An 11,132-nucleotide genomic window follows, 5' to 3' on the forward strand; every position below is an offset into this window, starting at 1 on the left:
TGAGGAGGGTCAGGAAATTGTTAAAAATTTCATGAAACTGTGTCTGTTAGTAGAGTTGTTGTCAGTACTGCCACTGAACAAGTTTAAAGCACTGAAGCTCTTGCCTGTCCTGAGAATAGCTTTAGTGACCTTCAATGCGTTTGGATGGTTCCCCTTTCTACAAAGCACTCGCAGGTGTCTGAACATGCTTGGAATTGCCTGATGTTTATGGATGCAGGAGGTGCAGCAACAAAGCAGCAAAAAGGAGGAATGAGCCAGAAACGGTTTGCTGCACCATCTGCTGGAACTGCAGAACTTTCTCTCACCCAAAGGTGTCAAGGGGACATTGCAGGCAGAGCAACTGCTTAATACTGAAGCCTTCCAAAGCTATATGGGAAACCAAATTCAAGGAAGTGGTAGACTGCACAGTATTTCAGCTCTTAAAATGATCCTTTCAACATGCTAGCCATCTGGAATGGGGGCAGTAGCTATATAAATGTATCAGTCAACATGTTTTGAGAACCTCTAAATCTGACAGATCCAACTTGGACAGAATGACTCACATCTTGCAAACTCCCAGTTCAAAGCCACTCCAAAATTCAGATCTGAAGACATGAGGATAGGTTTCCTCTGCAGCTGGAAAGCATCTCTTTTAAAATTGCTTGAAAATGTAGCCAACACATATTGGCCATTGCTATAAATTGCACAGAAGTACTGAAGAACTTAGGAAAAACAACCCCAGTCCTGAGAAGAATGATGGTCCTTGGATAAACCCTCAGCCTGTTGCAGAATGTGCTCTGATTCATTTTAGAACCCTAGTGTTAGGAAACAAAATCCAAACCTCTAACATCGTATTCCTCACAATCATCTTGAGAGACCAGGTATGCCAGCCAAGCATGCTTCTTTGTAATAATTATGGGACCATAAAAAGTTGGCTTCTGTGATGTATCCTTTGAAATATGCAGGGGCATGTCCAGTGTTTCAGAAAGTATAACTAAGATAGTGTACCAGAGGAACCCTTGGACAAGAAGGTGATTCTGGCAACGTGATCCCAAATGTGAACGAGATTGAAATGGAACAAGAATCGTGGGTACCTCTCCTGAAGACAGAAACTGCCCCTGTCAGCCAGACGTTATTCCACCTGCTGTACTCTTGCAGACATTCTTTGCACAGGTAAATCTTTGGGAGTGAGGGGTGGAAGGAGATGAGGAAAAGAGTTTTGCAGTGTTTCTTATTGTTTTACTGATATTACTCTTTTTTCCCTAATTCTTTCAACATAGGCATAAGTCAGAAGTTATGGAGTACACGTTACAGTCTGTCTGATGTGGTTCCAAAAGGCATTCCGTGAACTACGATGCCATAAAACTGGAGCCAGCTAAAGAAAGCATAGCAAGTAGCTCTGTGTCCTCATTCTCACACTACAGCTATCAATCAATACAAATGATGGAGAAATCCAGGCTTAGGTAAAACAATACTTTGGTAAGAAAAAAAAAAAGCAAATGAAGATGGTGAGAGAGCTGGAGCACCTCTTCTATGATGAAAGGCTTAGAGAGCTGGGGTTGTTCAGCCTGGAGAAGAGAAGGCTCCAGGGAGACCTTACTGCAGCCTTTCAGTATTTAAAGGGGGCCTACAGGAAAGAAGGTGTTGCCAGTAGGATGAGGGGTAATGGTTTTAAACTAAAATGGCATCAATTTACATTAGATATGAGGAAGAAATTTTTTCAAATGAAGGTGGCAAAACACCGGAACAGGTTGCCCGGAGAGGTGGTAAATGTCCCATCCCTGGAAACTTTCAGGGGTTCAGGTTGGACTAGGTTCTGAGTAACTTGATCTAGTGGAAGGTGTCCCTGCCCATGGCAGTGAGTTTGGACCAATGTATTCCAATGCAAACCATTCTATAATTCAGGAGTTACAGACAGAGAAAATATAAGGAATCAGAAGGGAGGAGAAAGACTATATAAACATGGGAAGTTGGTGTTCAAGAACTCTGAAAGTCATCTAGAGTGTGCCAGAGAAGACAAAAAAAGTGGCAGCCATTTTAAGTATTCATAAACCAAATTCCCTTTTCAGAAGTAAGTTACACAAATACAAGCCAAATAGAGCTGCACAACTTAGGGAGACATCAGTGTGAGTTTGGAACAGAGGAAGGGATGTTTTCTTCAATGCCCAATATATAAGAGGTATGTCAATGAATAATGAGATACTTTAAATGGTCAGCCATTTGTATCACCCAGCTCATCACCTCTCTGGGACTTGAGGTAGACTATTTTTGTTAAGCTATTCTCAAAGAACAGAGGTGGGGATGGTGAGAGAAGTAAAGATGCAGCTAACCTGTATCTTTATAACATGAAGGCTCCCAACAGATTCCTAGGATTCTTTATCAGCAAAATGAGTCTGTCACTGGCAGGGTACCTTCATGGAGTACTAATTAGCTTAAGGACTGCATCTAGTAATAATGAAAATTAAAACATAGAAAAAATTTCTTAACCAGCTGTAAACAGTGTGTCTCAAAAGGATGTCTGTGCCACAGAGACTTGATCTGAAGGTACTATACAGCATCAAGACCATCTTCATTTTGGGTTTCTCCTTCATCTGGTTAGGGCTCATCTTTAATCTCTCTGAAATTTTTATTTCACTGTGTGTGGGTGTTCCCCCAGGTCCAGCTGCTTACTGTGCATGCTCCTTTTCAGTCCTCTAATGACACATAGCAAAGACACAACAGACTTGGTTTTGACATGTGGCAATGATAAATTGACACTTCCAGTAGCAGCTATTCCAGACGTTTTCCCTGTGAGAGGCCTGTAGAGGCTGTAATGGCAGTAGCAAACTTAAAGCCCCTTGGTATTACTCAATCCAAAACATACTGCAGGATCAGCTCCTAAGTCTCCTTTCATGGTTGTTTTTTCTCATCTCTTCTTCCCTGTGCTCTCCCTCATATCAAGGATGACTGAAGGAAAGTAAGTTTCAAAGTTTATTTCAAGTTTTACAGCCTCATTAACTTTCTGATTCAAAGGCAATTTGGTTGCTCTGCCTCCCAAAGTAACTTCTTCAAGCAGTTGTGCATTTGCTTTCAGAAGCAGCAAGGTATGTAGACAGATCACTGTAACAGAATGATTTGTCATATCATTTTACATTTATTGTTGGTTTACACCTTTTTTATCAACTTGGAGCCTTGAACTACAAAATCTCATGCAGCCCATATCTCATGGGAGACATGAGGCTTTATTAAAAGAAAAATAAATTAGGAATCAAAGAAAATTTTACAGCTTAGGTCTGTCATGTGATGCTTGTTAAGGAAGGCAATGTCAATTTTGGGGGCACAGTACCAGTAAAACCCAACAGACCATGTGAAAAATAACGTTCTTTCTAATGGAGCTCTTTTTGGTTGATTTTTGTAGCTTAGACCTTGTCTATATGGTGAAATTATAAACTGATAGGTGCGTTTGCATTGCCTCAGCCATTCGTATGCTCTGCAGGAGCTTTCTGTACACCACTGGCATGAGGGGGTTTGTTCTGCACACCCCAACTCAGCTGATGACACTCCCCTTCAGCATCTCAGCCCACATTAATGGAGGAACCTTTCCAAAGCCTTGTCAACCCTTTGCAAACTGCAATAAATAGTAACAGCAAAATGCCTTCTTCACTTCTGCTGGGTATTTCCAAGCAGACTTTTCTGTGGAAGGCTGAAAAGGAAGCTCCTGCATTGGTTATTTCTCCAGACTCACCTGATCTGCTCCAAGCCTGAAATCCATCCTCTGCCACCCCCACTTCCTCCAGTCTGTCTCTGCAGCTCCTCACCCACTCTCAGGGCAAGGCTGTCACATCTCCACCTCCAAGGGCCCTCCTGGAAGATGCATTGCCCTCTGGTGCCCCCTCTTCCCTCCCAGTCCTGTCACCACAGCATGTGATGTCTACAAACACTCTATCATGATTTTGCTTAATGTTGCTGATAGTACTCAATGTACAGAGGCACAGGAAAAATGGGCTTTGACAATGAAGAGTGAGAGTGATGCTTGCTGTAGCTTGTCTCAGGGAATGTGTCAGGGGAGATTAATATCTCATGTTCACTGGCAGTCTTTCCAAGCGATGGTATTTTCACTCCTCAAACTCTTGTATTGATGTGTTTTCAGTAGCAGCTAGAAAAATTTTAACTGTATCTCTAATAATTGTGATATTTCTAGCAATTTGTTTTTTGTGATGATGTGCTCAGGGGCCACAATTAAAGCCTAAGTCTCGTTCATGCTAGACATGCAGTAATGCTGCTGCCAGGCCTGAGTAAATGCAATCAGAACGCCTAGTCCTGCAAACATTTGCACCAATACCCTCTTGTCTACTCCAAGTTGCACAAAAAAATCAATCTGATACTCACATTTTGCATGAGTTCATCAGTCCTTGTGCATATCCTGTCATGATGCTATATTGAGTCTGGCTGAGATTAAGTTAATTTTCTTCATAACAGCCCATATGTTGCTGTGTTTTCTGTTTGTGACTAAAACAGTGCTGATAGCACACCAGCATTTTAGCTATTGCCAATCAATGTTTGCACAGCATCGAGACCTCCTCTGGTTCTCACTCTGCCTCCACCCCAGCAAGTAGCCTGCCGATGGTCAAGACCAGCTAGAGAGGAGGAGGGAACACAGCTGGGACAGATGAGTTCTGCTGACCAAAGACAGGATATCCCATACCACACATCATCACAATCAGCAACCAAATGGGGGTGGAGGGGGAAAGCAATTTCTAGGAGGCTGGCTGGGCATTGGTCTCTCTGTGGGAGAAGGTGGGTGAATTTTTTAATGCTTTTGCATAAATTGTTTGTGGCTTTTTTTCCACTTTCTCCTTCCACTTTCCTTCACTTATTAAACTCTCTTTATCATGACCCACAAGTTACCGTGCTTTTGCTCTTCTTATTCTCTCCCCATCCCATCAAGTGTGGAAGGACTGTGCAAGTGTAGCTGTGGAGATTTAGCTGCTGTCTGGGGTCAGTCCACCAGAGCACTGAAGTGTTTGTAGGACAAATAGGTACAGCCTAATAGGACTAATAGGCTACAGCCATCAGTAAACAATGTGCTTCAAGAAAATTTTTTAATAGGAGCTCAGGGGAGACCTCATCTCTCTCTACAACTCCCTGAGAGGAGGTTGTAGCCAGGTGGAGGTCGGTCTCTTCTCCCAGGCAGCTATCAGTAAGACAAGAGGGCATGGTCTTAAGCTCTGCCAGGGGGGGTTTTGGTTGGATATTAGGAGGAAATTCTTTACAAAGAGGGTAATCAGGCATTGGAATGGGCTGTCCAGTGAAGTGGTGGATTCTCTGTCCCTGGAGGTTCTTAAGATGAGACTGGATGTGGCTCTTAGTGCCATGGTCTAGAAACCATGGTGGTAGTGGATCAAGGGTTGGACTTGATGATCTCAGAGGTCCTTTTGAACCAGCTGATTCTATGATTCTATGAAAATGAATAGGATTGCTTAGTTGGTGTAAAAAAATTAAGCACATGATATATGTTATTAAAACTACATTTTGAAAATGGATCTAAATAGATGGGACAGATTGACCTACTCACTCAAAGTGATAAAAACATTGAATTTAACTGTGTATGGCAGAAACTTTGGGGCAGACACTTGGCCTTCTCTGTATCTGTACAGTATTCAGTTCATTTTAAGTAATGTCTATAACCAGAAGTTACTGCAGCAAAAAAAAACCCTCAGCTAGTGCTTTTCCTATGCCATGAATGAATGTTACAGGTGCAGCAGAACCTTGCCTGAGAGCTGCAGGCCTGCACAACTGCAGACACTTTACAAGAGGGTGACGTTTGACTTCAGATTACTCAGAAGGCAGAGCACCACAATGAATCACATACTTAAGACTTCTATTACACATCAGGCTAGTAATGATAGCCTCTAAAGAGACACTGGTACGTATGCCATCTTGTTACTCTCTGTATTTTTAACCTTTAGAAGCTGAGCTGAATGCACAAGGAACTAGACTGTTGTTGTGGCCCCTTGAAATTCTGATTTATATGGTGTATAACAATCAGCCTATAATATAAAGCCTTTTGGGGATGAAAAGTCCTTGCAGTAACATACGGTTACTGCCTTGCCACACGAGAATTGGAATCGAATTTGATGTTGGTCCTTGAAGACTTCATTATCTGCTCATTTCTGTGTTCTCCAGTCTGCACAGTTTGGTGGGAACACCTGGGAAACTCTTGCACACCCAGATGTAAGAGGACTGTCCTTTGTTGGCCATGTACAGGAATTTAATCAATATTACACACCACATAAAACAAAACATAGCTTTGCTGTTACAGGGGATCAGCACACATTCAGCCATGCTGAATTGCAGCTCCGGATTGCAGTGGATTGCAGCCCTGAGTTTTGGAATGATTACAGTCTTCATCTGAAAACAACCAGCTTTTGAGCAAATCCATAGAGGTAGCACTGTTAAAAAACCATCTGCCAGTGGCTTGCAACTCTTCATTTTATTCAGATTAGGTTTTTTTCTTGGTAGGATATGAGCAAAATACAAGCCATCACCCAAACTACATACTCTTCACTCTTCACAGGTTCTTCTAGCCTGCCTGTACCAACCTCTGCCAAGTCCTAGCAAGAAGATGGCACATGCACAAATCTGTATCTCTTTCAATTACAATAAATGAATGAACTGCTATCAGTCTGTCTTCTGCCTTCTTTAGGCTGCCTTGCGTGGAGCTACGCCTTGGCCTGACAGCCAAAAGGGCACATAAGCGAGTGCTGCTGTAATTGATTTGAATAAAAGCTTTTGATACATTAAATGAAAGCTTTTGATGCATTAAACTGTACTGTCTTTCTATCAGATGACAAAGCCTGCTGGTCAAATCGAGCTTCTTTCTCCTTCTGTTGGCCCTCATCCCTTCCTTCCTCCCTTCCTGCTGCCAACCTCCCCTCTTGCCAAATCACTCTGACCCACATTCTGAATGTCTGACTACACTTGAAGGATCAGTCTGTGGTCATCCTGTGTCTGTTTTGACAGGCAGCTTTGCCAAACATTTGTTCTCCAGCAAAGGCTCTCATTCATGCTGACAGCATTGCTCTCCTGTCTGCCATCCCAGCACATCTGTCAGCAGTGCAGCCCAGGGCAGAGCATCATCTCCTGAAGGTGGGCGGAGGTTTACTGGCTTGGGGGCTGTTTACCTTCCATGTTTTTAAATAGAGCATTCTCTCCCCTCCCAAAACCTCTGCTGAGAATGCTCTCTTTCAATACATGTTGCATGAGATTCCCATTTAGCTGAGACTCTTAGGAAGAATCGTACACCCTCCCCTAACTGGTACTGCTTAGTACAACTGCAAATTCGTCTGTTACACTTCTTCTGGACAACAAAGATATAATTTAGTCCAATCTTGAATATAAACCTACTAAAAAATTCCTGTAACCAAGCAGTCAGAACAATATTGCAGTGTAATTTTCCACAACCAGCTGTGTCAAATATATTGAGATTATGGTGGTTACTTTCTAGAAGCGGTCGGACAAGAGCGGTATCTTCCCATTAAAGCTGATAAATGGCTACATGATTTGGCACCAGATTATTCAAGGAGACAAATTAACTTCAAATATTAATACATTCAGCAACCAGTCAGACAAATTGCTTGTTCGACAAGTGCCAGGGTGATCATGGGGGGATTTTCCTTCTGCTTTCAGGGAACCTAACCTTCAGAGCAGTGCTCGGCCAGGCCAGCAAGCCTATCAATCAACTAACGAAGTTGGCAGCAGTTAAACAGACCTTCATTTCTCTCTGGAAAGGAGTTAGGAAAGAATAAAAAACTTGGCCAATTTGTCCAATATCTACCAGGATTGTCAGAAATCTGTGTTTCAAATAAAACACATGCTCCAAGGCTCTGAATCAGCATGGCCATCTGACCGAGGACCCTGCTAGGACTCTGCCTACCCCAAAACCGTTTTTCCATGGCTGTGGGGTGACACATCTTGAAGGGATCTGTCTGCCTCCACAGACTGATGGTGATGATGTATGTGTAATAAGGGCCACCATTACCTCTCTCTCCTCTCCTCTTACATATTTTGCACCTAAATCCTTTCAGAAAGGACAAATTTACTGTTTAAAGTAACTTGCTCTATGATAACACATCATAGACAATTGGGGAAATGCAATTTATATATATGTGTGTGTGTGTGTGTGTGTGTGTGTGTGTGTGAAATTATATCAGGAGAGTTTAAAACTGAAATGCTTTCTTCAATTAGTGAGAATGAAAAATCCCTGGATCACTTTAACTCTCAAGCTTTCGAGCTTTTGCACATTCATGTATTTTTTGAACAGCAACGTTCTCTTAAAAGTGATTGGAACTGAGTTGAATATGGACTTGGAAGCCAGTCTGTCAGTGTAACATATCACTAGATCAAATAAACTGAGAGAAAGAAAGGCATTACCACACATGACATGATACGTGCAGTGTGGAGTCATTCTTGTGCTCTTTGTACTCACTTAATTGTCTAGTTGTAGAGCTTCAAGAAATGCTTCTAGTAGGGGAATATTTGAAGAAAACCTTTAGGGGTGAAAACAAAAGCCAAGCTGACTGTTGCAACACAACCAAGATAAGATTACAAATATAAATTCTGTGTTCAACAAGCGGAAAATGCATTTATAATTTTATCATTGTACTCAAGGCTTCCTTAGAATTTACATCTTCACTGAGTATAAATACATTTTCTATATAACAGATGGCACTGAACTGAGCCAATCAGGAGGTTCCATTTGTGCTCTGAGCATTAAAGCAATTCCATAAATTATGCAATATATTTTGTCAGTAAATGTACAGAGGGGAAAGTCATTAACATCACAAATCACACCTTATTGCTGTATATGTTAGCATATTTTTTTATTATAACTCACAGGTGTGAAGTTCTACATACGCTTCACATGGTGATGAGGTATCCAACTTACTTGATTTGGATTCCAGAAGATATTTAATAGTACTGACCCATGGGGATGGGTTTGTTCCACCACTGGACTTGGAATTAGTTGCACTGCTTCTCCAGACCCAGCAGTAAGCTGAAGCAAGACACACTCTGATACCCGTAGGATGCATTCACATTGCTAACTGAGAGGGGATCAGCGGTGCCAGCACATCGTAGGCATGAATAGGCTTATACAGAGCCTGAGCCTCCCACATCTATCCCTAGACTGAATAAATATGGCTCAGGCCTTCGGGAAGAGATGTGTGTAACTACTCCAGACTTGGCTTCCACGCTTTGATTTAGATGTGAACAGCAATAATGTAGTCTTAACTTAAACAAAGGATTTTTATATCCCTAACAGCAGGAATATAATGTAGAAGACTGTTTATCAGTATCACACATGCAATGTGCATATTTAACTTGATTAAGAGTTTGTCTTCTCTCAGAAGACACCACAACAAGATAAAACCTCCATGAATTGTTCTGATTGCTTGATGTCAAAGAGCAGTTTTGGTGTCTCACGTAAGCGTGTGCATCTCTGAGATTTCACAGCTCTTTTACTCTCCCCATGAAAAGCCCAGAATCCCACTGGAAGAGGGCTATCCAGAAGGACACACAGAGGGAAACCAGTGCAAACAGCAACTGGCAAACACCTCCGGCCTTGCCGAAGTTTGCTCCTGAAGTATTAGGAACTGTAGCCTTTTCAGGATAATTTTCCAAACAGTTCTGTCTGTGGGTTAGTCTATCACAGGACAGTCTATTCCATCAGCCAGCACTGCCTTGCAGGCTCAGGCACAGCGGGCACAGGACATGGTATTCTGCTCCGCGGGCATCTCCCTGAGCCCAGGGCCGTGGCCCTGGCACAGGCCCCTGCTGGAACAGCGGGGCTGTAAAACAGGCAGCAGAATGTCCAGAGAAGCTGCAGGTCCTCTGAAGGCTGTTCGTAGTTAATGGGAGGAGGCTCCCAACAGCCAGCCCGGCAGATGAAACCTGCCTTTTGCCCTCTGACCCGGGGCTGTGCTGCTGGCCCGAGCAAAGCCGGCAGCAGAGAGGGAAAGCCAAGCTGTGCTGCACTCAGTTGGTGGTCTTTGTTCTCCCTCCGCGGGGTTCATGCCATTCACTGCTGTTCTTCTTGGCTCCTTCCCAACTTGTTTTCCAGCAGCTATGTGTATGTTTTACAGAAGGAAAGTGTAGCATCCAAATTAAACTCTCTCTCTTCAAGGTACCATAAATCACCCTCATCTTTGTGTTTTTGCTAGACCATTTTTGGGTTCTTTAAATGCAGTTATTTTATCCTCAGCACATCCACATATATCTATATCTCTTTTGATATGGATTTTTTGCTTATGGAAAAGGGCAAATGCTTATGAGCAGTTGAACTCATTTGTAATACTTGGTGCCTAGATAACTCTTCATAGATTTGTTCAAAAAACAATTTGTCGTGACTTCAAGTATTTCTTCAAAAGGAAATTACTTTATTAGTAGAGTGTTTCCACTCTACATTCCTGATCTCAAATTATTCTAGTCCATGAACAAATCTTTATTTCTTGTTAGGAAGGAGAACCCACCACCATTCTACAAACAATGAAAAGGGTTCAGCTTTTGGCCTGAAAGGAAAGGCACTGGGAGAAAACCCACTGAAAAAGTTCACAGGAAAAGAGAATACAGGCAGTCCGTTTTTTCTGCAGTTAGCAGACCTGGGACAAGATCACATTTCTGATTTCTCTTCCAGGGAGCTTGTGTTAAGCAGCAGCGTCACCTTGCTCTTTAATGTAAAACCCAATCTCATCAATATTTTTCCAACAGCTATTCACTGCATTAAATAGCTTTCAAGAGACAACAATCTTCAAAGCCCAGCTTCCATCACTGAAAAACATTTACAGAAGTAGCCTCTTTGCTGATTCCCTCTCTCATGAGTTAAGCAGCTTTGAGCCTTGAGTCAAGGGACAGGAAGAGGGAGGCCAAAACTACCCAACTTCAAAAGGGCACTTTCCCACCCTGTAAGGAGGAATGTTTGAAGTTGATGCCAGCCTACTCAGCTGGAACAGCATCACTGATGTGAGCATCACGCTCCCATTTGTAAGGACTTCTCACAGTACTTGACATCAGCAAAGCAGCTGCCTCTTCAGGTGCTACCCCACTGGTGGAAGGTGCCTGCACTGTAGGGCTTCTGACTATGCCAGCAGGACTCGTGGACCAGTCTCCCAGCCTAA

This window comes from Myiozetetes cayanensis, unplaced genomic scaffold (genome assembly GCF_022539395.1).
Source record: "Myiozetetes cayanensis isolate MyiCay16 unplaced genomic scaffold, myiCay2020 scf1, whole genome shotgun sequence".
NCBI classification, from domain to species: Eukaryota; Metazoa; Chordata; class Aves; order Passeriformes; family Tyrannidae; genus Myiozetetes; species Myiozetetes cayanensis.